The following is a 25,582-nucleotide window of genomic DNA, read 5'->3' on the forward strand; positions in this document are numbered from 1 at the left end:
TTTCATTTCCCTGTGAGTATGATGCCCCGACATTGACATGACATAATTCACTTTTCAATGAACTGTCGAAGTAATACGAGCTTAAAATTACAACATATGCTGAGTCATGGGTCTGGTTTCCCGCATTCAATGTTTCTTATTTTTTATGATAATTGTTCTTCAAGTGCAATGTTAATACCAATTGTTTGGCATAACACACAAAAGTGTCACTAGATATCACTTCACCTTGCCGCAAACTATCGGCTGTGTTCAAATTACACATTCACTCTTGGGAACGGCCAAAGTCTCTTGGGTGTGCACAGCAACAAAATAGTTTAATTCTTATGAGGGGCCTGATTCGCAAACCCCCCACCCCCTCCGTGCTTCCATTGGCGGGAGGGTCATCTGCTGTGGAAGCAGAGGACTTCCATTTTGAATCAAACACGATGCTTCCTCACACAAGTAGCTCTGAAATCCCCTTTCCCAAAAGGCATCGCAATCAATCCCATGTACGCACGCCGAGCTCCGATTCAGTCAACTTCGCTCACACGACACAACCAATGAGCTCGCCTCCCCACCACATCCATAAGCGTCCATCCCCTAACTTTCGTCCCCATAAATCACTTCCCTTTGAGTCTCACACCATCATCTCTTCTGAATTCCCCACCGGCTCTGCTTGAAGAGATGCTCTTCACAATCAACTGACAATGGGGAGGTGTTTACATGACAGTCAGGCCCTTTGTCAGTCCTGCAAGTGACATGAATGGGGAAGAAGAGAGGAGGAACGAGGGAGGAGAGTAGCCCTGAAACAGTCTGCATCCCAATATTCCGTAGGGCACTACTTTTTCCACTAGAGCCCAAAATGAAACGTATGGCAATATATCGGGAATAGGGTGCATTTTGGGAATCACTAACACTCCACACACACACGTCCACACACCTCCCCTCGCTAACGCAACAGAGCGACGTCCGGGATTGACAGTGACTAATGGTGGGATCAGTATTGCGGAGATACAGGAGGAAGTGTGTTCTATAACGCGGCAGGTGGTAGGTTTACACATGGGCAAATGGAAGGAGCGGAGTGGTGCACTTTATGATTACGATGCCTTTGGAGTGTAATTAATTCAATGTCGTGGTATCATTCATCGCTGATGGGGTTACATCTCGTCTATACACGTGTTAGGAATATAGATTTTCATCTTTGTGATTAATAAGGGAGCAGAGCTCAAAATAAATGAGAAAAGAATAACACATTCTCAGGTTGTAAGTCAACAATTGTGTATCATCTCTGATGAAAGAGAAATTGAAGGTGTCATGTAAATAGATAACCGTGTATTGGTTCTGACTGGAAATTAAAATGACCCACAAAACGATAGAGACACGCACTTAATAGGCTAATAGCAACCTGTCAGCGAGCTAATTGTTATGATAATCTTATCTGATACATAACTCATTAAACCACATTATTAGCATACTCGCAAATTAGGGAAAAAAACTAGAAACAAATCAGACACGTCTCTGACTTTCAGGTTCCTATGAATTTAAAGTGGAAACCGTTGTGGTGGGGAGACAAAGTTCACAGAGCTGGTGGCTGGTGTGTGTGTGTGTGTGTGTGTGTGTGTGTGTGTGTGTGTGTGTGTGTGTGTGTGTGTGTGGTGTGTGGGTGTGTGTTGTGTGTGTGTGTGTTTACATTACAGAGCATCTCTTAACGTTGTGACGACCTCCGTCTCCTTGGCAACAGCTAGAGACAGCCAAAATTCTTCAGATGAGATCAAATTTCCACTGCCCTTAAGAAACTGATCATGCATTCTAGGTGTGTTGCAAACACAGATATATATATATATATAGGGACTGAGCATTCAAATGTGTGTTGTCCCCTAAAACAAGTTCTCTCATTAGCTCATTTCATTTCCCCTCCACAGATTCATTGGTTGGAAGTATTATCACATCCATTTATAAAACTACTTCCCTCCCACAGTGCAACCTATTTTTTACAATGTAAATTATTTTTTCATGACAGTACAACACTAAATGGTATAATTAAGCAATAATGCATGAGGGGGTGAGGTATATGGCCAATATCCCACGGCTAAGGACTGTTCTAACGCACGACGCACCGTAGAGTGCCTGGACACAGCCCTTAGCCGTGGTATATTGGCCATATACTGCAATCCCCAGAGATGCCTTATTTCTATTATTAACTGGTTACCAAAGTAAAAACAGCAGTAAAAATAAATGTTTTGTCATACCCGTGGTATACGGGTACCACGGCTGTCAGCCAATCAGCATTCAGGGCTCTAACCACCCAGTTTATAACAGGGCATAGAGAACTATGGGGGTTATGTGTGGTCATTACCTGAGCAATGAGGCCTTTGCGGCTCCTGCGTGCGTGGTGAAAGCGTTTGATGAAGAGGGCCAGGAACTGTCTCCGGATCAGTTCCCATCCCGTGATCACACTGGAGCCCTTCCCATTCACATTGGCCACTCTCTCCACATCTAAAATGGAAGGCATACAAAATGTCTGCATTACTACAGTGCGCTTTCTGTAGAATAGGATTGTATGAAGTGATTTGATAACCATCTGACAATCTGTTAGGCTCTTGGGTTTGTAGGAAGTGAATACAAATTATTTAGCTTCTCCCATAGCGTAAAAAGGAATAAAAAAAACAGTTATCAGTCTCCACCCAAAAGAGTAAAACAATCCCCACAAAAAAAAGCAACCTCTTATCAGTCTCAAAAGTCCAACCAAAATATTTTTGACACAAAGCGTATTCAAATGGTAAACTGGTGTGTGATATTGAATTTGTTTCATAAATGGTCTTGCTCAGGGAGAAATTGCAAGACGGGAGACATGTTCTGATACTATTGTATTGTGGAAAATGAAAACCTCCTGTGAGGAATATTAATTCAAAGGGCTGTAGGACCATTTGGCTTTCCAAAATGGCCGCTAGTGTGGAAAAGCCACCTGTATGACAAATCAGCTATCTCAAGGAGAGAAAGGAGCACGAATTGTCACAATGACTGACCTTTTGCATCTTCTCCAGAGTTAATTGTCAGAGAGCAGCAAATAATGAGGCTTTTTTTGACATGAATGTGTGTGCTGCTGCAAGACGACAAGGGATTGACGGTATACGTACCCTCCACTCTGCTAGTAAACGTCACTTTCCTCTTGTCTTCAGCTGGATATAGTAACAATAGAGAGGGAGGAGATAAAGAACATGGATCATGACCACACATTACACTTAAACATCCCTTCTCTAGTTCAGAATATTTTTTGGGACGATAACACTCAAAAGTTAATGGCATACCACTTTTCCCAGGCATTTCGTCTGAAGGGTTCCCGACTTTGGTGAGGCTTTGCCGTTGCCTCTTGGATTCCCTTGAACTTCTTGTCTCGTCTCTTACCAAAGCTGCATTGATAGCTGAAAGAATACACTTAAGATTAGTTGTTTTGGCTTAATCCCTTTACAGTTATGAATACCATACAGAAAGTGCAGCAACCTGTATTGTGGCCTATACGATGTATTATTACTAGCTGTGGGCACTAATATTAATAATTTGATATGATATTGATATCGATATGATCAAGGTATATCGTCATATCGGTTTATTCTTCTTGGGACATCACGGTGGATGGGCTTCACATTGCATTCCAATTAGTTGGGTAGGTTAAGGCTCCCAGAAGATTCACACCTGGCCCAATGGGCGATCAGCAAGAACATTCACACAGTTGCAATGCTTTTTTAATAAAACCAATACAAAACTGATATCGTATCGACATTGCATATCAGTGCCCATCACTACACACTACTCTATGTAAAAACAGAAAACCCTAAAAGACCAGGGGGTTTTAAGTAATTGTAAGATAAAAAGCGAAGGTTGGCTGTAGGTTGAAAAGCAAAGTCCTTTGGTAATTGATCCAACAAGGAAAATGCTGTTGAGTTATACTAAATGAGTGCATAATCAATCAACACTACTTCAATCAATGTAGTACAGAGAATCATTGAAAATCAAAGCCAGACAAGACTCAATGATGTGTGTGTTCTAGTGGTTGTGTCGGTACTTCATATAATCAGTCCACGATTAAACTATTTTACTAAATTGTTACATTTTAACCCCCCAAATTACAGTCAACCGCCATTTTACCTGGTATTTCCGCATCAACACCTGTGTCCTCTGCCACTTTGAGGAAAATCTGTGAGATGGAACGCGGCATAATTACCATGATAAGAAATTGCTTTTTTTATCATAATTTTTCATCATTGAAGTGACCTCTATGTGTGTCTTAAACAAATGATCGACAACGCTCCTGTAATTACAAAAACAAGGACTATCTTCATTACACTGATAAATAGTCTTCCTTCCCTCCTCCTGTATTACACACACATACACCATACACACACATACACCATACACCATACACACACATACACCATACCAGTACACACATACACCATACACAACCACCAACCAATACACACACACAACATACACCATAACACACACACATACACCATACACACACCACACACCATACACACACACACACATACACCACATCACACACACACACATACACCATACCACACACACATACACCATACACACACATACACCATACACAACACATACACACATAACACACCATACACACATCACATACACCATACACATACACACACATATACAACCATACACACACACACATACACACACATATACACCATACACACACACACAACACACACAACAACACACACACACACACACACACACACACACACACACACACCACACACAACACACACACACACACACACACACACACACACACACACACACACACACACACACACACACACACCACACACACACACACACACACATACACACACACATACATACACCATACACACACACAAAATATTGAAAATATCACAGACTGACATCTCGTTCCCCTTCCTTAAGTAAATACGTGCAGTAGGTACCACCTGAATAACCTTGTTGTGTCTGTTGAGAAGGAATTACTCACACTGCCTGCCGTGCCTCTTCATCTGCCAAAAATATCTGAGACTATTAGTTGTGTTTAGCAACACTCACTTGGTGGTATGTACCTACCTACATAATCCAACACTACCCTTGGCATAGTAAGCATTTGGTTAGTTCAGGAGAGCGCAGTGTTGTGTGTGTCTCGCCCGCCTCATACTCCTCTAGTGTGGTATCTGAGATGCCGTAGTTGGTGACACCAATGTCGGCCATCTTGAGGTCCAGCTCTTTGAAGAGGAGGGCAAAGGTGCCATCCTTGGCCCCGCGTAGGGAAGGATGTAGGTGATCTCCTGGCCGATGCTCTCGAGGAACACCGCCTCGGGAACATGTCGACACACCACCTTACTGACATCTATGAGCGAAACATGGTGAGAGAACAGGAAGGATGATTTGGATGTATTGAAAAGGAATAACAGGAAGGATGACATGATATATTGAAAAGGAATTACAGGAAGGATGACATGGATATATTGAAAAGGAATTACAGGAAGGATGACATGGATATATTGAAAAGGAATAACAGGAAGGATGACATGGTTTGTATTGAAAAGGAATTACAGGAAGGATGCCATGGATGTATTGAAAATAACTTACAGTATAATTGTTGTCCTTTATAATGACAAATGACAATAATTAAATACAAAAATTCAACCATACAAGTCAATACACTGCATTTAAAATCATTGAGGCCAACACAAAAATGTTCTACAACTTTTTTACTTTTTCCAAAGTGAGGTGAATCGGTGTCCCCTCAAGGGTCATATTCAGAGTTGAGATTCAGTTGGGTTTTTGAGTTTTGCAAAAACCAGCACCATGACAAGTATGGAAGATATTCGAGATACGCAAGTGGATTTGAAATTCTACATTCCAAAGAGATACTGGAATTTCCATATTTAGTTAGTTCCTCATCATCATGATATCTAAAGAGCAAACATTCTGGTTAGCATTGTGAAGCAGAATTGAAATAAACATTGAAAACGTTGATACACACCAAAAGCCAGGACTTCACAGATCATTAGGATATCTAATTTGTCTGCCTGTGACCTACCGTTATTGATCACCAGCCCCGAGAGTCAACATTTTTATTTTACACAACGTTTTCAAACAGCAAACATCTTACAAGGTAAGCTTTGATTTGAGCTATAGCTACATAGGGGGACTCTGAATTAATCCTTCGGTTGGAAGGAACAATGTTTTTTTGCCAATGTTATCTGATGATGTATGACTTAATGGCAACATCGAATGTCCACCGAGTGACTAACTTTGCGCATCAAAAATATGATGTTGCCTGCTTACGCGCTGTAGGCATCCATTACACAGGGGATTGGCTACTATGGCACTTTCACGGTCTTGTAGCCAATGAGATAAGTTTTCCAGGGATATGCAGTTGACCTGGGTGGGACAAACCAAGGCCTAGAACCTTTTATGCGTAATGCTAACTATTGCTACCTGGCTCAGAGACGAGACGCACTGAGCACGCTACATTACATTACATTGTAAACAGATTTCATCACTTTAATTCCATCGTTTTAGCATAAAATATGGCTGCTCAAGGGGGGGAAAAGGTCCAAACTAAGAATATCGAACAAGAACCTAAAAAGAAAGCAGCTATGAATAAGTATACCGACACAGAAGCTTTGAATAAAATACTGGAGTCGGACTCGGATCAGGGGAACGATTTGGACAACGAGGATTTCGACTCGGCAGATGAAGATTGCTTTCTAGAAGGATCCACTTTTAGATTTGTAAGTAAATTAGTTTCATGACTTTAAATAGCTAATTTACGATTATGTATTTCATTTTTTTATGAGTTGTCTGCTTTTTATGCTTTGGATTTAGTTAACATAGGCCTATGTAACAAAACATGTCAATGTTAATGTTAGAATTATAAGTAGTTATTGTCTATGTTTCATATTAATTCACTGTTTGCTTTTCTATGTTTCATCCTTGTACCTTTGGAGAGGCCACTAAACTCTCATGGCCATTGTTTATTTGTGGTTCTCACCTCTGCCTTTGTCTCCAAGGTATTACTGTTTTCATTGTGTGTGTCCTTCACACATTCTGTGCGAGTCACTGTAAAGATAAAGTGTATGCTTGGTGTTTTTTCTTTACAGTAATGCTATTTTGTCAATTTAGTCAACTGTAATTCTGTGTGTCTTACAACAATATATCCCTTTATTTGATTCACCACAGAGTGGAGGATGCAGAGGGTTTTGATGATGATGTTTGGGAGCCACCCCTCCCCAGCAAGCGCCCCCGCCGGTCAAGGTCTTCACTCCCCACTGCTATGACAATCACCCTGTCTGATGGTTCGACATCCACCACTCGACAAAGACCCCACTCCTCTTCAACCACCTCCACTGCAGTTTCAATATGCATCCACTACTCCGCAAAGATCCCACTCCTCTTCAACCACCCCCACTGCAGGCCCTGACACCACTCCCCTCTCTACAAGTTCATCTGGAGGTGTGGGGCAGGGAGGAGATCTAGGTCTCAACAGAGAAGAGGGAGAGGCAGTGGAAGCAGCAAAACAGAGGGAGATGAAACTGAGGACAGGTGGCTTACGGTCCTCGAAAATGATCAGGAGCCAGAGCAATTGAAGTTTCAACTCAAACTACCCGAGTGCCCACAGTTGGTTAGTGATGAAACATACATCCCTTTACAGCTGTTTCAGCTTTACTTTACCACCTCTGTACTGGGAACACTAATTAGTAATACCAACAAGTATGGGGGACAAGAAGCTGCAGGGGGAAGGAAGCTGTCCTGGAAACCTGTCACCATGGGTGGCATGCTCAACTACATTTCCTTGGTGATTTTCATGGGACTGGTAAAGGTATCAAGACTAGTTGACAACTGGAGCAAGTCCCCACTCTATCGGTTCTAGCTCCCCACCTCCATCATCAGTGAAAACTGATTCTTGGCCATCAACCGTACTCTTCACATGAGTGACACACAAACGTATCAGGAGAATGACCAGAATAAGGGAACTGCAGGGTAGGATCACCTTGCAAGAGTCAAGCCCCTTCATCATGACATGGTGGAGAAATGCAAAACTTACTTCCAGCCTGCTCAAAATCTATATATAGATGAGCACATGGTTGCCTCAAAGGCTAGAATTGGCTTGAAGCAATATATGAAAACTAAGTTGACCAAATGGGGCTACAAGCTCTTTGTGCTAGCGGATTCAGCCTCTGCCTACACATGGAACTTTTCATCTATGAAGACAAGACGATAACACTCGCTGGGTAGGGTCTTAGTTATGACTCTGTCATGCAGCTGATGGACTTCCCCTTACTTGGCAGTGGGTACGAGCTCTTTGTGTAAATTTTTTTTACTAGTCCCATGCTTTTCATAGACGTCTTGAAAAAGAAAATTTGGGCTTGTGGCACCATTTGTCCTAACAAAATCGGTTTCCCCAAGACCAAGGTAAACGACATGACAAAGACATCGGAGAGGGGACCATACGTTGGATCAGGACTAACAAGCTGCTTTTTGTGAAATGGAAGGACACTAGGGAAATAACCATGCTCACCACACAGCATAAGCCATGCAATAACGACCATGTCTCAAGGCGGGTGAAAAATGCTAATGAGGCATTTTTGGGGTTGAGGCAGAAGGACCCAACTCCTGTTTCTGTGAAGGACTACAATGCCAGCATAGGGGGTGTCGACCTATCTGATGCTCTACTATCAGGTCCTCCACAAGACCAGGAAGTGGTATAAGGCTTTTTTTTACCACTTTGTGGACATTGCTACAGTACAGGATTTCATTCTCCATAAGTAGATGGCCAAAGCAAAAGGTCAAACCCCTCTCTCCCAGTTGGCCTTGCAAAAGTAGCTGGTGTTGGAAATGTCTGAATTGGGGGCCCAAAGCAACCTCACAACCATTACTCACCCATTCAAGGTGAGCGCCACTATCCAACACACATGCCAAAAGACAAAAGGAAGAGCTGCACGCATTGCACAAAACACAGGGGGAGAAAAAGTGTGAAATGACAGATCTTCAGGCCGAAATGCCAGTTCACTTTTTGTTTCCTGGCAGAGAGGGACTGCTTCAAAGACTATCACGACATGCACAAGCTATAGTGAAAGTGAAATCTAATCATCTACACCTGGGATGAGGTAATACAGTATTTTAAGACATGAAGATCAGACAATCCAGAAAATGTCAAGAACTTTGAAAGTTTCAATTGCAGTCGCAAAAACCATCAAGCGCTATGATGAAGCTGGCTCTCATGAGGACTGCCACAGGAAAGGAAGTTACCTCTGCTGCAGAGGATAAGTTCAGTAGAGTTACCAGACTCAGAAACTGCAGTCCAAATAAATGCTTCAGAGTTCAAGTAACAGACACATCTCAACATCAACTGTTCAGAAGAGACGGTGTGAATCAGGCCTTCATGGTTTAATTGCTGCAAAGAAGCCACTACTAAAGGACACCAATAATACGATGAGACTTTCTTGGGCCAAGAAACACGAGCAATGTACATTAGACCGGTGGAAATCTGTCCTTTGGTCTGATGAGTCCAAATTTGAGATTTTTGGTGCAAACCGCCGTGTCTTTGTGAGACGCAGAGTAGGTGAACGGATGATCTCCGCATGTGTGGCTCCCACTGTGAAGCATGGAGGAGGAGGTGTGATGGTGTGGTGATGCTTTGCTGCTGACACTGTCTGTGATTTATTTAGAATTCAAGGCACACTTAACCAGCATGGCTACCACAGCATTCTGCAGCGATACTCCATCCCATCTCTTTTTCGCTTAGTGGGAACAGAACAATGACGGAAAACACACCTCCAGGCTGTGTAAGGGGTATTTGACTAAGAAGGAGAGTAAAGGAGTGCTGCATCAGATGACCTGGCCTCCACAATCACCCAACCTCAACCCAAATGAGATGGTTTGGGATGAGTTGGACTGCAGAGTGAAAGAAAAGCAGCCAACAAGTGCTTAACATATGTATGAATGAATTCATTCATGACTGTTGGAAAAGCATTCCAGGGGAAGCTGGTTGAGAGAATGCCAAGAGTGCCAGCATATGTGACCCGTTTAAGGAAACAAGGCGTATGTCGCGGATCACTACTTCACAGGAGAGCCGCTTGAACATAAACTTTTTTCTTTATCAAAATGCATTTTTTTGGCAGAAATGCCATCTCAAACATTTGAACTTTCATGTGCCTTAATAACAAACGTGTATGCCTTCTGTAAATAGGAATAAAATTGATTATGAGCCTAGTTGGTTTAGCCACAGAAAAAGCCAGCAACCTTCCCGCTAGCCATGATTGGCTGAGATAATGAGTGGGCTGGACATGCCGAGAGTTGAGTTTGGATTGGTCTGCCATATAGCGTGCTTCTGTCTATTTGAGCTTGTCAGTATGTCTAGGTAATCCTGTCTAACGCGGCTTTAAATTTTTTTATTACGTAGTAAATCTGCATATGTGTTGCTCTCCATATTCTGGAGGACCGAGTTTTGAAATCAGTGGAATTCGTACCGGAATTCGTAGCTAAGAAGATGGAGAAAACACCTGTCTCTGGAATATATCTTCAAACGAAGGGCAACCATGGCATCTGTGACAGGACACATCCATCTATATTGTATATGGGTAAGATAGTCTAGCTAACTACATTTTCAGATATTTGACAGAAAGGGGTTTCATTTCAAGTTAAAGTGTACAGTTAGCTAGTTAACGCTAGCTGGCTGCCTTCCTAGCTAACATTACGTGTATGATCTTATTATTCATATCTCAGAGCCATTTGCTTGGCTAGTTATAGCCTAATGTTAGCTAGCTAACATTGAACCTGGTTGGTTAGCTACCTGCAGATTCATGCAGGGTAGTAACGTCATGAGTTGGGATTATGGTTCATTAGTTAACAAAAGACTCCACTATGCAAGTACCTATTTCGGGTGCGTTCGCATATTCAGTCTGGCCATATACTCCTAATTCAGAGCACTCTCGTCTGAGTGTGCCATAGCTCAGAATAACTGATGAATTTAGGAATGCTCAACACCTGTTGAATATGGCAGGTGTCAGTAAACGTTGTCAAAAAAGCGTAATTAAATTGTTGCCAGCAGCACAGTTACAGTCACCAACGCTCTGGATAACATAAAAACAGCCTAACCAGCTCTGCTAGGGCAAGTAAAAGGGTCAGAGTTTGGGTGGGGCTAAAGCTTAAGAATGTGTTAACGATGCTAAATGGGTGTAGACAAAGGAGAGCTCTCAAATAGGTACCAAAACATTCAAAGGCCGTTTTCTCAAAAGTGAGGTTACAAGTTAATCAACTTTCAAGGCAGAATTACTTTCCCATTGTTCCTCAAATGCAGTGTATGATAAACCGTTTTGTAGCTTGTATCTCTGCTTTTATCCAATGTAAAAAACACAATTTCAACTTTTGCTACATAAGGTGGTTGGTCACATTGTGGGAACTCCTTCAATGCTGTTGGAAAGACCAAGGCTGCCTTATTACTGATTGGGACAACGGTCGGCACCTACTCTGGTTGGGACTGACACTGGTCGGGCAATCAGACCCACTAGCCAGTGTCACAGATCTCAGAGAGAGAGAGCGTGGACTAGAATACTTAGAGATGTCACTGTGACAAGAAATGGAGTGGACAATCAACTGCTGACATGACATTCTGAAGCCTGTCAGACTCTCAGGCCACTCTTCGTCTCTCTTTTCTGTTCTAGCTGTGTGGTGGTGAGTTCCACCCATACAATGTTAGGTAACACGACATAAAATCGTCCTTCAATTGAACTATTTCCCATGACAGTTAAGGTAAAACATACTGTATATGGCACTTGTGAATGAAGCACAAGGGACAAACATGACAAAGATTGGATACATTATTAAGGGGGATCCTGTTGATGAATTGTATTTAGGTGGTGTTAGTCCTACCTGTGGGTTCAGAGTTACTCCAGTTCTGTCCTGCGATCCCTTCAACCAGACTGGTTCTCCTCAATGACTCACCAGTCTCCTATTAGAGAGAAAAAGGTTGCATTACGGTGGAGCTCTCAGGGTGATTGTTACCTTCATAATTCTCTCCTCATATCTATCGAATCACCACTGTGGTCTAAGCAGGACTGCTGAGGTTGAAAGTCCTACTTAGACTATCCTAATATGGACACTGTATATATTTCATGTTATTCGCTCAGCCATCGTGTCATGAGTTATTGGTGATGGTGAGAGGTTAGCATGTCTTGTGGGTATGATCTTTGACCCACTGTAACTTTTTCACTCATCATTATTCACTATTTATTCTTGATTATCCATAATCATGGTAGCATCCACATTAATGTATAAGTGTTAGAAACATATTCTCTTGTTATTTACAATGCAAGTTACTCCAACATGACACATCTATTATTTACCATTCATTTCTACTGGGCGCAATTTTTTTTAAAACACAGATTATTTTTTTTTACTGCAAATGCATCCAACAAGTTTGTAGGGTCACAAGCTTGATGTAGTCATTCCGTGCTAAGAATATGGTACCAAATACTAAACTTTTGACTACTTGATAAGAATCTTTGTCAATCATTTTTACCCCTACCTTTGAGGGAAAAACATATGACTTGTTGAACAAAATCTATTTCTATGAGCAATTGTATTAGTATTAAAGAAAATAGTTTCCCAATTTCTTGGAGCATACAATATTGGTCAGTATTTGAATTATTTATTTTAAACAGTCATTATTGCGCGTCTTTATCAAGGGTGTCAATCATTTTGGACCCCACTGTACTGTATATCCATGTAAAAGTAGTTAAAATTGGCATTTTGATGACGGTAGTGTGCTAAACATGTTTTTGACCATTTTTGTGTTTACTTTTAGAAAATAATGATATTAAAGGACAAAAATACCCCAAAACTTCAAAATTGATAAGTAGATGTAATTTCACCCTGTGGTGCCTGGCTTTAACTTTACAGTCAATGGACAGAATGGGAAGCATGAACTATTGTTTTTATGAGAACCACAGGCCAAGTCCTCGGCACCAATGGGCTGAATATGCAAGTCATTTTGGGGGAGCATTACATCTCTCTTGTTTGTCTTTTTGTTCTTAATTTATTTGTTTATTTTTTAACAAATTACTCCACTCCCCACAAAGAGCCTATAGACGAATGGTAATTGTTGTAGCCCTGCAGGCATCAGTGAATCTTGTTCATTTGCTGCTATTGATTAAAACTAAGTGTGCAAGGCACTGCAAGGAACTAGATCAAGAATCCCACTCCCCCCCTCCCTCAAGACAATTAGTATCATCCAGTACAGAGGTATCTGCCAATTCTCATGCTGGGGGAGACTAAACATAGATCATTACAGGGGTGGGCACAAGTCAGATCACTTTGGAAAGTCAGAGGAACCGTGTCAATAATGGACTGCATGGCAAATGTTGCTGATGTATCTTAAAGGTTACTATTGGAGTGATTCCCCCAGATGCAAAAAGTCTAACAAATTATCATGCCACATTATGGGTGAATTATTGGTTGGTGTAATGATGCTGTTCAATGTGGGATCAGACATCATGAATGGGCAATTGCAAATATGCACCAGAGTTGTATGTTTTCTTTGGAAATACAGGTTTAGCTCACAATGATCAAATGGAACTAAGCTGAAAACGCACAGCCAATAAAAATAAAACAAACGTTGGGATTTTTAACTAGGTAGCACATGAAGTGTCAAGTGTGGAGTTCACCCAGCTCCATCATTTCCTAAATAGAGAACTATTTTTCAATCCCGGGGCATGTTTTGGATCTTCAACAATTTCAACTGTTAGCACAACTTTCAAAAATCATATCGATAAGTTATCAACACGTAACATTTCCTAAGCCCAAAACAGACATCAATGCAAAATGTAGCACACACGTTAAATTATTCACTTTGCTTCTGGGTGATGTTTCCCGTAGGTACAGATCTAGGATCTAGGATATTCCAAACCTTAACCATTGTTTGGTAAAATGAAAAACTGACCCGAGATCAGTGTCTAGCGGCAACTTCACTCTCCTCCATTTACCTCTTTCACCTGGCGCTGCTTGACTCCAGTCATTTGCCCGTCTCCGGCCTTGACCAGAGTGAGGTAGTAGCCACTGCCAAAGTATTTCTTCAAGAACAGGGAGGAGCCATAACAACACATCTTGCCGTGAGAGATAATGGCAATGCGGTCTCCCAAGATGTCCGCCTCATCCATGTGATGAGTGGAGAGGATGATTGTGCGACCTGCGGGGGAGAGATGGAGAAAACCAATCTATTGATTTCACTCAATGGGTCCAATTTGAGGTGGTAGGGGGGTGGTGTGTGTATGTGTGTGAGTCAGTACTCTGGGAGTAGTTTGTTTTGTCAACCATCTTGAGAAATAAAGAAAGTTGCACCAAATAAACAACAAATGTACAGTCATTGAACTGAACATTGTGTTTTTGTGCTTATTTCCTCATTGTCCAGCCCTCTGTGTTAACACTCACACTGTACTGCAAAGCAACAAGACTGTGTGTGGGTGGGAATCTGGAACAAATGACAAATTCTGCAATAACAGTTTTCCTTCCAAATCAAGATAGAAAACAACAACTACATACACTTCCGCCTAAAGAGAATACTATATAACCAACATACAACTATGCATAGGCCTGGTTCAATGAATCTACTAACAGTCCCTTTGTTGTGTTTCTGAACACACTTTCCTTTCTTGTCAGTGGAAGTTATATTTGAGTGAAACCAAATGGCAACCACAGAGAATCCATACACGACCCCGGAGCCTGCCTATTCACAGAGGGAGGGGTGGGTTATATCATGCAGCCTGAGCTAACATATACTAATTAGCACATTCCTAGTCAATCAGGAAGCAGGCATGACATTTGTGATGAAGTCACAGCATGGTCATCTAGCTGATGTCGTTAGCTCACAGCGTGCGTAGTGGCAGCAGTGAAATGTGTCTCTGTTATTGTTGATTGTGCCACATTTCAAAACAGTATAAACACCCCTTGTCTCCAATTTATACTCTGATATGCAAGGACATGTAGGATTTTAAAGGTTAGCATTACAATGGCTTTATTGAAGTGTAACAGGATATTTACATTTTAAGAGGAAATAATGATGTAACAGGCGACATACTGCAAGACTGCTAAACGGATGTGAAACTAGGCCTAAACACTACATGCAACCATTGTGTAAAACAACAATGGGAAAACTAGCAACCCCTATATTACAAGATACTGACTAGAGTCAAAGTAATATGTAAGTGAAATACACTGTGCTGTTTTGTGTAATTGACAATTGTACCTGCATAATATTGGTGATGGTATGATAATGCAGTCCTTTACCTGGAGAATTTATGCTGAAACACTAACAGCCACAGTAACAGCCACAAGTAGAGGGGCATTGTACAGTCGGACATACAGTTCCGTGATATGACGCACACTCTCTCTTGATTAGCTGACCGGCTGGATTTCCCCACCCATTTTTTGTCAGATTTGGGGTCATTATAACAAAAGGTCAGGGCTATCTGCTGAGCGTGTCGTTTTTTCCCCCTCCGAGCTAGTTAAATTTGTATCCCCACAGGACGCATTACCTGGATAAGGACACACTCGGAGGTCGTTAGCCATAGCCTCACGCAGCAATATGCTATTTTGTTTGGAGGACCTGAGAACCCAACAATTTTTTCCTCCCACCCCTTGTGCCCTGTCACCATCTGAGCTTCTGAATTTGTTCTCTGTGCTATGCTATAGCTCTTTACTACCATGGCCCAGACGCCCATTGAGTGTCTCACTGAAATCACATGACTCTGAAAGTATCAAAACAAGCATGTCACAAACATCAAAATGTAAACATTAGTGGAGCCACCGTATTAGTTTTAGGTAGCATTACGTTTGCTAGCAAAGAGGGATACAGTACTTAACTAACTGTAAATATGTCAATCACAATGGTAAAATGTAAACAACTGGAGACGCCTCATTTTTGTAGACAAGTAATTGACACGGCAGCACTACTGTAGCACGCAAAATAGGGTAGAAACAATTGCTAACTAACTGCAAACACATTTTGCTGGCTAACTAATTACCTTGACTAACTGCGGGGGAAAAGAATGCACTTATTTAACATGAATTAGGAAACGCAAATCTCGTTGTTAGCAAACAAGATGCTGTATCAAAAACTGAAAGGTGTCTCCAGTACTGTTTACCAGTACACTTTCCAATCAGATTGTTTCTCCCCAAAGTAGCAAGATAGTTAACTAGTAACGTTGTCATATAAAAAAAGCCTCCAGAATGATGATGGGAGGTGGCTACAGGTGTTCATATTTTACCAAATGTGATGGAATGCACTTTCTTAGCGTATAAAATGTATGGAAAAGAGCGGTTCTTTGAAGGGGGAAATTGGCAGGAGTGCAGCAGGTAGTCCCATGTGATTCGGCACTACTGACATAGCTCATTTTGCATGGCCGTTTGTGCTCGCTGTTGATTTTTCAAGAAATTGCCTTGGTTTACAGGGAGAAATAATAAAAACACACTGGATGATGGGAGCTGGGAGAAAAATAAATGTGTTTGGTTGGTGTGCAGCCCACAAAGGTATACTGATTTATGGTGTGTTGTGGTGCATTACAGAACAAAGTGATAAATCAAAGTAGTGGGAAACACGGGTACATCTCCTGTGCTGTGACTACATGCAACATAATACCGGTGGAAACCGGAGTTGTAAAATCCTGTTTTCCTTGAAGAGTACATCAAATGGAGGGATGCAGACATTCATGCAGTTTAACAGCTGCAAGATAGTTAATAGGTTTGTGTACTGAGGCTAAAGTAAGCACTTCGTAGTGCTGTGCCGAGGCTGGACCCTAATTAACCAAATCCACATTCAGAAAATGTTCCCTCCTCCTCAGACATCACCCAGTCTTCTTAACTCTAAACTAGTCAATCCTCCTCCCTCCTCCTCAGACATCACCCAGTCTTCTTAACTCTAAACTAGTTCAATTCTCCTCCCTCCTCCTCAAGACATCACCCAGTCTTCTTAACTCTAAACTAGTCACCCTCCTCTCCTCCTCCTCAGACATCACCCAGTCTTCTTAACTCTAACTACAGTCAATCCTCCTCCCTCCTCCTCAGACATCACCCAGTCTTCTTAACTCTAAACTAGTCAATCCTCCTCCCTCCTCCTCCCTCCTCCCTCAGACATCACCCAGTCTTCTTAACGTCTAAACTAGTCAATCCTCCTCCCTCCTCCTCAGACATCACCCAGTCTTCTTAACTCTAAACTAGTCAATCCTCCTCAAGCCCTCATCTAGTCCAAACCCTGCACTAGTTAAGCATCAAACTTGACTAGGTGAAGGGTGAGGTCTGAGGAATGATAATATTCCTAATATTAGGCATGTCCTACTTATTGGTTGACGATGTCACTGGAAACACTTATCTTTCTCTATCTTTCTTAAAACACAGAAACGCAACATTTTCACATACAGTCTGTTTATTTTGGGGTGGAGCAGGAGATGACGAACATGAAGATGACAAATTGTGAACTTTTGCTTTTAAGGGACAACGTTCAGAAACATGACTTGTACTTAGTTTTGTGCTTGTCTACATCTTTTACTTCAAACAGGCTGTATCTAAAGAGAGTGTTCTGTTTATCCTATCAACAGTACATAAAACATTTAAATTGAGAAAAGTGGGAAGTTACTTATGAATTGGAAGGATAGTGTCTTGAGTGTTGAGTTATATCACAACGGTGGATGGTCTCTCTTACCACACCTCCACCCCAGTAAAACTAAAAAAGTCAAGGCGTCTGAATACTTTCCGAAGGCACTGTATATATATATATATATATACATATGGCGTCAATGGGGGGCGTTGCTGCACAGCTATTTTCAGGTCTCTCCAGAGATGTTTAAGTCTTGGCTCTGGCTGGGCCACTCAAGGACATTCAGAGACTTGTCATGAAGCCACTCCTGCGTTGTCTTGGCTGTGTGCTTAGGGTCATTGTCCTGTCTGAGGTCCTGAGCCCTCTGGAGCAGGTTTTCATCAAGGATCTCTCTGTACTTTGCTCCGTTCATCTTTGCCTCAAACCTAACTAGTCTCCCAGTCCCTGCAGCTGAAAAACATCCCCACAGTATGATGATGCCACACCATGCTTCATGGTGCCAGGTTTCTTCCAGACGTGACGCTTGGCATTCAGGGCAAAGAGTTTATTCTTGGTTTCATCAGACCAGAGAATCTTGTTTCGCATAGGCAGAGTCTTTAAGTGCCTTCTGGCAAACTCCAAATGGGCTGTCATGTGCATTTTATTGAGGTTTGGCTTCCTTCTGGCCACTCTACCATAAAGGCCTGATTGGTGGAGTGCTGCAGAGATGGTTGTCCTTCTGGAAGTTTCTCCCATCTCCACAGAGGAACTCTAGACCTCTGGCAGAGTGACCATCGTATTMTTGGTCACCTCCCTGACCAAGGCCCTTCTCCCCTGATTACTTTAGTGCCTTATTGCAAACAGGATGTATGTTTTGGTATATATTCTGTACAGGCGTCCTTCTTTTCACTCTGTCATTTAGGTTAGTATTGTGGAGTAAATACAATGTTGTTGATTTATCCTGAGTTTTCTATCGCAGCCATTAAACTCTCTGTTTTAAAGTCATCCCTGAGCGGTTTCCTTCCTCTCCAGCAACTGAGTTAGGAAGGATGCCTGCATCTTTGCAGTGACTTGGTGTGTTGACATCCAAAGTGTAATTAACAGGATATTCAATGTTTGTTATTATTTTTAGTCATCTACCAATAGGTGTCCTTCTTTGCAAGGCGTTGGAAAACCTCCCTGGTCTTTGTGGTTGAATCTGTGTTTTGAATTTCACTGCTCGACTGAGGGATCTAACCAATAATTGTATGTGTGGGGTACAAAGATGAGGTAGTCTTTAAAAATCATGTTAAACACTATTATTGCACACATAGTTAGTCCATGCATTGTACACAGAGTTAGTCCATGCATTGTACACAGAGTGAGTCCTTATTATGTGACTTGTTAACCACATTCGTACTCCTGAACTTAATTTAGGCTTACCATAAAAGTTAAATTTTTTATTAATTTGTAAAAATGTCTAAGAACATAATTCTACTTTGAGATTATGGGGTATTGTGTGCATGCCAGTGACACAAAATCTAATTTGAATCCATTTTAAATGCAGGCTGTATCACAACAAATTGTGGAAAAAGTCAAGGGGTATGAATACCTTTTGAAGGAACTGTATGTCAACACCGACAGATCCCTTACTGTACAAGCAAAGCTTGTTTACACTACTGCTCCAACGTTTGGAATGAATTTGTTCTGATACTGTATTACATCATTTGTCAACAGGGGATTCGTTTGTTCTGATACTATATTACATCATTTGTCAACAGGGGATTCGTTTGTTCTGATACTATATTACATCATTTGTCAACAGGGGATTCGTTTGTTCTGATACTGTATTACATCATTTGCCAACAGGGGATTCGTTTGTTCTGATACTATATTACATAATTTGTCAACAGGGGATTCGTTTGTTCTGATACTGTATTACATAATTTGTCAACAGGGGATTCGTTTGTTCTGATACTGTATTATGTCATTTGTCAACAGGGGATTCGTTTGTTCTGATACTATATTATGTCATTTGTCAACCGGGGAGATGCTGTATGAAATTACAATCTGTATACATAATAGATTGAGTAGCTACGAAACAAATTGTTCATGGAATAACCCATGAATTGGTTTGCAGCTGTGATATCGGTGATAGTAGGATTAATTTGCAAGGCAATGTGGCATCACAGTGATTATTTCATGTATTGACGTGATTATAAAAAATGTGTGAGAGACGAGGCATTTAATTCAGCCTAATTTCATTCATAAATGCATAATATCCATAAAATGACGTTGTTTATGCTTTTTGATTTATGCTTAGAACATTTGTCTTATCTCAATGATTCATCACCTTAATTAAAAACACACTGCAGGCTGTAGCACTAGATATGCACGGATCATTTTCTAGCATTCTCTAAATGGCATAAATGCTATTGTTTCCCCAAGTGATCAAATGCAACTTAAACATAATCCACTATCATTACCAAACCTTTTGTCAACTACATCCTTGCCTAAATATGAAAATATATTTCACTGCTAAGTCATTAAGCTTTAACCAAATATATAACGCTGTAAGCTGTAATATCAGTACATGCTATTTAATGTACTCCCGAGATAAACTTTGAAGTTAGGCAATAAACTACTTCTCTGATAGAAAGCGGCTTATGTGGCATCGATATTAGTCCAGAAAATGTATTCTAGTGTCAAAATTGACAACAAAGTGTAAATAGGATCATTTTGTTTATAAAGTCAGTCTCTGAGGTTGAGTTTCGATTTCGACACTGCTCAGTAGCCCACTAACAAGTGATACACAGCTGCAAATCCCACGACGGAACACATAACAGATTTCTTAAGTTACACTACATACTGTATATATTTACAAAATACATGTGGATACCCCTTCAAATTAGTGGATTCAGCTATTTCAGCCACACCCGTTGCTGACAGGTGTATAAAATCGAGCACACAGCCATGCAATCTCCATAGATAAACATTGGCAGTAAAATGGCTTCACTGAAGAGCTCAGTGGATTTCAAAGTGGTACCGTCATAAGACTCCACATTTCCAACAAGTCAGTTGTTGAATTTCTGCCCTGCTAGTACTGCCCCGGTAAACTGTAAGTGCTGTTATTGTGAAGTGGAAACGTCTAGGTGCAACAACTGCTCAGCCACGAGGTGGTAGTAGGGCTGTTGCGGTGACCGTATTACCACCACACCGGCAGTCAAATTCCACGTGACCATTTAATCACAGTAATTAGGCTTCTCCAAGCTCTGATGCTGCTGATGGCCATTTGTAGCCTACCAAACTTACTCACTGCCTGGTACTCAGCACTCTATTGTCCCTCTAATCACTCTGATATCAATGCAAATGTAATCGAAAATCGAATCAAACACTTCATGAGAGCCCATGAGCTCATGTTGCGCAACATTTCCGTAGGCTAAGCAATTGCGTGAGAAAACAGAGTGATGGCCTCTACTAAAAAGAGGAGGATCCCATCAGCTTTATTTAAGCTAGGTCTGGTAATATATATATATTTCTCAACTTTACCAATATTAAGCACATTACTTATCTTTATAACAGATATAGTATAGCCTACCTGGCTGGCATGAAAATGAACCACGGAAAAAGCGTCCTCCATTCGCTATTAAAGTGCATAGATGACATGTATTTTTTTCCCGCTGCCCCTGCTTTGAGACAGGTGCATGACAATGTTCCACTCTAATTCAAATATAATTTCACACATACAGTACCAGTCAAAAGTTTGGACACACCTACTCATTCAAGGGTTTTTCTTTATTTTCACTTTTTTTCTACATTGTAAAATAATAGTGAAGACATAAATACTATGAAATAACACATATGGAATCCTGTAGTAACCAAAAAAGTGTTAAACATACGAAAATATATTTTACATTTGTCATCAAGCCACCCTTTGCCTTAACTTCTCTAGGGTAGGAATTCTATTCTAATTCTTTAATCTGAAATTTGGATGAAATGCATGCCCAAATTTAACAGCCTGCTTCTCGGGCCCAGAATATATGATATGCATATAACTGGTATATTTGGATAGAAAACACTCTAAAGTTTCCAAAACTGTTAAAATAGTGTCTGTGAGTATAACAGAACTGATTTGGCAGGCGAAAACCTGAGAAAAATCCATTCAGGAAGTAGTTTTCTTTTTGGTTTTGTAGTTTTATATTCAATGCCATTACAGTATCCATTGACTTAGAACTGAAATTGCAGTTTCTTTGCCTTCCACTAGATGTCAACAGTCTTTAGAAATTGTTTCAGGCTTGTATTCTGAAAAATGAGGAAGTAAGAGCAGTCTGAATGAGTGGACCGTAAAGTGTCACAGAGCTTTTTCATGCGCGAGACCGAGAGAGTGCCTTTCTTGTTTACCTTTTATATTGACGACGTTATTGTCCGGTTGAAATATTATCGATTATTTAGGCTAAAAACAACCTGAGGATTGATTATAAACATCGTTTGACATGTTTCTATGAACTTTACGGATACAATTTGGATTTTTTTGTCTGCCTGTTTTGACTGCGTTTGAGCCTGTGGATTACTGAAGAAAACGCGCGAACAAAACAGAGGTTTTTGGATATAAAGAGACTTTATCAAACAAAAGGAACATTTATTGAGTAAATTAATGTCTGCTGAGTGCAACCATATGAAGATCATCAAAGGTAAGGGATTAATTATATCTCTATTTCTGACTTGTGTAACTCTTCTACTTGGCTGGTTACTGTTTGTAATGATTTGTCTGCTGGGCTATGTTCTCAAATAATCGTAAAGTATGTTTTCGCCGTAAAACATTTTAAAAATCTGACACCGTGGTTGGATTCACAAGAAGTTAATCTTTAAACCTATGTAAAATATGTTTTGTTTTCTGAATTTTTATAATGAGTATTTCTGTATTTGAATTTGGCGCCCAGCAATTTCACTGGCTGTTGAAGAGGTGGGACGCTAACGTCTCACGTACCCAAGAGAGGTTAATGACAGCTTTCCACACTCTTGGCATTCTTTCCACCAGCTTCATGAGCTAGTCACTTGGAATGCATTTCAATTAACATGTGTGCCTTGTTAAAAGTTCATTTGTGGAATTTACTTTCCAACTTAATGTGTTTGAACCAATCAGCTGTGTTGTGACAAGGTAAGGGTGGTATACAGAAAATAGCCCTATTTGGTAAAAGACCAGGTCCATATTATGGCAAGAACAGCTCAAATAAGCAAAGAGAAACAACAGTCTATCATGCCTTTAAGACATGAAGGTCAGTCAACTGGGAAGATTTCAAGAACCTTTAAAATCTCTTCATTTGCAGTCACAAAAAACATCAAGCGATATGATGAAACTGACTCTCATGAGGACCGCCACAGGAAAGGAAGACCCAGAGTTACCTCTGCTGCAGAGGATAAGTTCATTAGAGTTAACTGCACCTCAGATTGCAGCTCAAATAAATGCTTCACAGAGTTCAAGTAACAGACACATGTCAACATCAACTGTTCAGAGGAGACTGAGTAAATCAGGCTTTCATGGTCGAATTGTTGCAAAGAAACCACTACTAAAGGATACCAATAAGAAGAAAAGACATAGGCCAAGAAACACGAGCAATGGACATTAGACCGGTGGAAATCTATCCTATGGTCTGATGAGTCAATCATTTTAGATTTTTGGTTCCAACTGCCGTGTCTTTGTGAGACGCAGAGTAGGTGAACGGATGATCTCCGCATGTGTGGTTCCCACCGTGAGGCATGGAGGAGGAGGTGTGATGGTGCTTTCTGGTGACACTGTCAATTATTTATTTGGAATTCACAGCACACTTAACCAGCATGGCTACCACAGCATTCTGCAGCAATACGCCATCCCACCTGGTTTGCATTTAGTGGGACTATCATTTATTTTTCAACAGGACAATGACCCAAAACACACCTCCAGGCGGTGTAAGGGCTATTTGACCAAGTAGAGTGATGGAGTGCTGCATCAGATGACCAGGGCTCCACAATCACCCGACCTCAACCCAATTGAAATGGTTTGGGATGAGTTGGACCGCAGAGTGAAGGAAACCAAAAATACATTTGTTTAAAACTTTTTTGGTTACTACATGATTCCATATCGGTTACTTCACAGTTTTTATGTCTTCACTATTATTATACAATGTAGAAAATAGTAAAATAAAGAAAAACCCTTGAATGAGTAGGTGTGTCCAAACGTTTGACTGGTTCTGTATATTATTTAGTATATGTAAAGAATTATATATTATCACTTGTGAATTATATATATATCACTTGTGAATGATACCCAGCATAAGAAACAATGCCTTTTTTTGCCACTTTTTCTAATCATAGTCGCACACCGCATGTGTGCCCATAGGCATATATGTTTTGATATGATTTGTATCACAAGTGGCAAAATAACTTCTTAAAATGAACCACATTAATCCGCTTTACAAGGAGTATAGAGCCAAACTGGCATACATAAGCAGTGCGTGAGTTTCAAGTTTGGGGAAGATAATTTTCACAATTAAAATGCGCCTCTATAATAAAAGCATTACATGCATAATCGCATTTGACGTCACTTTTGATAATGGTGTTTTCCCGCTAATGGAACATTTGCGCATATAGCCTACTGCCATGTGCGCATTCCTGCGCTTATAATGTGACGAAATAGCCTAATATTTTATCACATTTTAAGGTAAATGTTCTGATCTGTTGCGTCAGCCACATTGCTTATAAAAGTTTTTTTGATGCTAGTGGCTGTATTAATTTGGGATCTATCGCATCCCACAACTGTCCCAGACTATGTTTGGAATATTTATTTCTCGCAGAGAATAGAATAGGTTGACTTTATTATTATGGGGGATATTAGATTGACATAGGCTAGTGCTTTTGCTGTTTCGTTAGGTCTACTCATCTTGTTGACTGACAAAAAGTAAATGTGGACAGTTCTTCCAATATCTTCAATATGCATCTTGGAGTTGAGTCCCTGATGTGTCTGTCTTCACTTGTAGCCTGTGAGAAAGGGCCAACGGCACAACGGCCACAAAAGGCATGGGTTTTTTGAGGGTGCATTACGGCCACACAAAGGGAATGCTGCCGTGAAATTCGAGGCATTATCAATTGCTGTTCAAATTGTGAATGAGAGACTGTTTTTTGAGCAGGCTGTACACACTCAAAGCAGAGTTCATGCCTTTCAAGCAACTTCTTTTCAAGTCATCATTAGAGTTGCATCTTGCAGCCTTACAATGTATTAAATATCAAAACATATAGCCCAACGTTTGTAGAACAACTAAAGTTAAATTAATAGCTCTAAATTAAGCATATAGGAGTACTACTTCTTTTTTTAACTTTTCAACACAGAATTGCCGTATGTGCGCAGTCCCTCAAATCGTTTGGAGAAAATATTCTTTCCATTTTATTCAGATTTGTTCAATTGTAGTCTTCATACTATAAAAACATATAAAATAATGCCACGGAATTTTAAGCAAATCTTTTCTCCTAAATTAACTTGTGTAGCCCAAAGCCATTTGGCATAGCCAGAATATGCTATTCTGTTCTTCTGAAATAGACTACATTTTCTTCATATCATGCTTCTTTAGACCTGTCTAAAGTAAATCATGGATTTGTTATGAAGGTGTAGGCTATTTTACATGGATTTATTAGACTTTTTAAAATATAGATGTTCCAATGGTCTGCATCAGTGGATTGTAGGCTGTGTGTGAAAGCCAGTTACCGTGAGACCTACAGTTATTAGCTTGACAATCACCGGCTGACGACATTTCGTGACCGCCACAGCCCTAGGTGGTAGGCCACATAAGCTCATAGAACGGTACCGTCGAGTACTGAGGTGCATAGCATGTACAAATCGCCTGTCTTCGGTTGCAAAATTCTCTACCGAGTTCCAAACGTCTTCTGGATGCAACGTCAGCACAAGAACTGTTCGTTGGAAGCTTCATGAAATGGGTTTCTGTGGCTGAGCAGCCGCACACATGTGCA

The 25,582-nt window shown here is 40.7% G+C and overlaps 1 pseudogene; it reads right to left on the reverse strand.

Moving 5' to 3' along the window:
* Positions 1-25,582, reverse strand: part of LOC111960328 (phospholipid-transporting ATPase ABCA1-like) — a 232,665-nt pseudogene that overhangs the window by 110,155 nt on the left and 96,928 nt on the right.

Source organism: Salvelinus sp. IW2-2015, linkage group LG37 (genome assembly GCF_002910315.2).
Source record: "Salvelinus sp. IW2-2015 linkage group LG37, ASM291031v2, whole genome shotgun sequence".
Taxonomy (NCBI): Eukaryota; Metazoa; Chordata; class Actinopteri; order Salmoniformes; family Salmonidae; genus Salvelinus; species Salvelinus sp. IW2-2015.